Source organism: Saccostrea echinata, unplaced genomic scaffold (assembly GCF_033153115.1).
Source record: "Saccostrea echinata isolate AGI-Se365-2 ecotype Australia unplaced genomic scaffold, CSIRO_AGI_Sech_v1 ptg000076l, whole genome shotgun sequence".
NCBI classification, from domain to species: Eukaryota; Metazoa; Mollusca; class Bivalvia; order Ostreida; family Ostreidae; genus Saccostrea; species Saccostrea echinata.
This window is the reverse complement of record NW_026889825.1, coordinates 714,391-717,667: the sequence shown is the minus strand read 5'-3', so window position 1 is coordinate 717,667 and position 3,277 is coordinate 714,391. Positions and strand designations below refer to the sequence as shown.

The 3,277-nt window shown below is 36.4% G+C and overlaps 1 long non-coding RNA gene across 1 annotated transcript; it reads left to right on the top strand.

The window, feature by feature from the left end:
- Nucleotides 1–1,707: 1,707 nt before the first annotated feature.
- LOC133176568 (uncharacterized) lies at nucleotides 1,708–2,619 on the top strand. Its single transcript, XR_009719487.1, has 3 exons — nucleotides 1,708–1,753; nucleotides 2,199–2,282; nucleotides 2,564–2,619. It is a non-coding gene; the product is annotated as an uncharacterized LOC133176568 (long non-coding RNA).
- Nucleotides 2,620–3,277: the final 658 nt, after the last annotated feature.

Genomic DNA, 3,277 nt, shown 5'->3' with positions numbered 1-3,277 from the left:
TACACACTGTTTTACAAATTTCTACAACAAATTTTAATTTCAGTCGTTCACTGATCGAAGGTATATATAAACATTTACTAATTGGTTGTCCATGTCCCCTACATAAAGATTGTCATTACAGTCCACACACAGACCACGGGGAGCGGATACTCCATATTGTGGTGTGATCAACAGGAATAGGAAATTACCGTCAATATCAAGGCGATGGACATCGTTACACTGTAGTCTGGCATTGCAAACTAGGATATGACCAAGGCTGTCAGTAGCAATTCCAGTAGGCAGCAAGCCGCCTGGGGGCTCCAGACGTGTGTAAGAGAACCGATGTCCTCCCGATTTATTCTCAACCACGGCGTGATTGTAGAAATCTGATATACATATATCCCCATTTATGTTCTCTGTAGTATAACGTGGCGTCTTGTACAGTTTCCTTCCTTTGTCGTCTTTCTGTATGTCTAAGATCTTCTTTCTTGTATTGCTGTACCTTGTCAACTTTGCTTCTTTGCCGTCACTTAGTCCCACCAGAACATCTCCGCTAGCGGGAGAGGAGTAGACACTTTGTGCTCTCCAATCTCCTATATTAATAGTAATGAATCTCCTAAACTTTTTATCAGGGGTCATTCTTTGAATGGTTTTTCCATTGTTGTCTATATATAACAAATCTCCATCAACCGTAAATGTATGGAAGCCATAATTTTCTCCCGTATCTCTTTGTATTCTAAAAGCCATAATATGGAAAGCCATAGGGGACCCCCATGTCATGTTCTATATATTTCATTGTAAATCAATCCTGGCCGGTCAGGATGGTAATCATGACCATGTCAAGATTTCAAACATGACCAAGCCATGATTTTCATCATCTTAACCAAGTCAGGATTGATAACATGACCAACCTATCTTGGCCAAGTCAAGATTTATAACATGGCCATCCTATCTTGGCCGTGGTCATCATATAACATGGCCATCCTATCTGGGCCAAGTCAAGATTTATAACATGGCCATGCTATCTTGGCCAAGTCAGGATTGATAACATGGCCATCCTATCTTGGCCGGTCATCATATATCATGGCCATCCTATCTTGGCCAAGTCAAGATTTATATAACATGGCCATGCTATCTTAGCCAACTCAGGTTTGATAACATGGCCATCCTATCTTGGCCGGTCATCTTGACCAAGTCAGGATTGATAACATGACCATCCTATCCTGGCCAAGTCAAGATAACATGACCATCCTATCTTGGCCAGGTCATGATTTAATCTTGACCAAGTCAGGATTGATAACATGGTCATCCTGTCTTGGTCGGGTCATGATTCAATGTTGACCAAGTCAGGATTGACAACATATGACCATCCTATCTTGGTCGGCCAGGATTGCATTGCGCCAGGATATATTACTTCCAAACGCAGCCAAGATTTCTTCAAGCGTCAATCCTGGCCAAGTCAGGATGTATTTCTTCAAACGCAGCCAAGATTTCTTCAAGCGTCAATCCTGGCCTAGTCAGAATAACATTGCGCCAGGATGTATGATTTCCAAACGCAGTCATGATTTATTCAAGCGTCAATCCTGGCAAAGTCAGGATGTATTTTCTCAAACGCAGTCAAGATTTAAGGTTATGATTGCATTGCGCCAGGATGTATGACTTCCAAACACAGTCAAGATTCGCTTTAGTAGGATAATATGTAAGCGCTTCCCTAACGCCGAAAAACCGTGTATTGGGTTTCCAACCTCCCCGTTCGTCTCAGCTGACAAGTAAGGTAAGTTCAGGTGAATTTTCACTTGTAAATCTTTATGAATAGCTTAGTTTGCTGTTTTAAATAAGTATTTTATGCAATGGTTTTTTGGAATAAATCGTATGAACAACATTCCAACAATCAAGACATTCAGCAGTTTTCATCGAGGAAATTCGAATTTGTCTATCGACACATTTGTTACACAATTAAAAAATAAACGGCTCTTTAATTTTCTATGCAGTTACGACCATGAAGAAATATGGTATTTTAGTTGCATTTAGAATCAAGTTGTTTTACAATGCATTCAAAAGAAATTTGTTTATACTCTCATTCAAATGTAGAACTTTGGGGCTAAATTGGAAGGGGGGCTTCATCCTGCTATATACAGATAAATTACAACACCTACTGCATTATATATTTTCAATTTAAATTTAAACGTATCATTTATATACATTTTTTTTCTTTCTAGTACCAAGTAACAGTGATTTGTGTGTACTGAACCATCAACATATTAAACTGCAGACCCATACCAAGACTGGTGATAGATATGTAGGTAGGTGTTCTTTTACTTCTTGTAATTTGGGGCAAATACATCAAATTTGAATTTTAATCATGTCTTTTTATGAAAAAATGCTTTTTATACATGTATTCATATTAATTAAGAAAAATAATTAGCAAACAATGTTTGTGCGACTTCTTGTATTGGAAAAAAATATTGTTTCTTGAAAATTTAAATATACATGTACATGTATCCTTTTATATTATTTGCGGATACACATATATATGACTAATGCATGTATATTAAATATGTATTAACTATTAATAGTATTTTAGATTGACGCATGCTGACTGGGGACTATGGGTAGGGAAAACCATTTTGCAGTAATTAGGAATGTGCAGCTGAAGATGGTACACTTCATTTACAAGCATTTCAAATTTATAATTGTCTATATATACTTTCTATTTGTTTTGACAAAAAGGAAACCAGCAATCATACATAATGGAATTATATTATGTTTTCCAATGTCAAGGTCAAAGATCAAAGGCCAAGACTGATGTCAGCTTGAAAGAAACCACTCTGTGTATTGGATTTGCAAGATAAAAGATGATGAATTAATTAATGCACCAGTTTCAAGTCCAAAGGTCAGTACAGTAAAACACCGTTAATGTGAACATGCTTACAATGAATTGATGCTTATAGCGAATTGATTTTTATTGTCCTTGGCTTTAAATCACATTGTGAACTTAGCAGATATGATAAATAATGTTTGTAATGAAGTTAACAACTTGCATTGATTTTCATAATTTTTTAATTTACATATAAAGTTACAAGATGATAATCATACAAGTTTGTATTTGTTTTGCTAATCATGTATTGTTTCTTCTTATTCGAAGATTGAAAAGCACCATTTAGGTCAAGGTCAACTCCAAATATTGCTTAAAACCTAATTTGAACCAACAACAGAATCCAGAAGAGGGCAGCCTTGATAGGGCACCCATAAAAAGAGCTAAACAGGTATAGTTTACCAATTTCAAGTTCAGAGATTT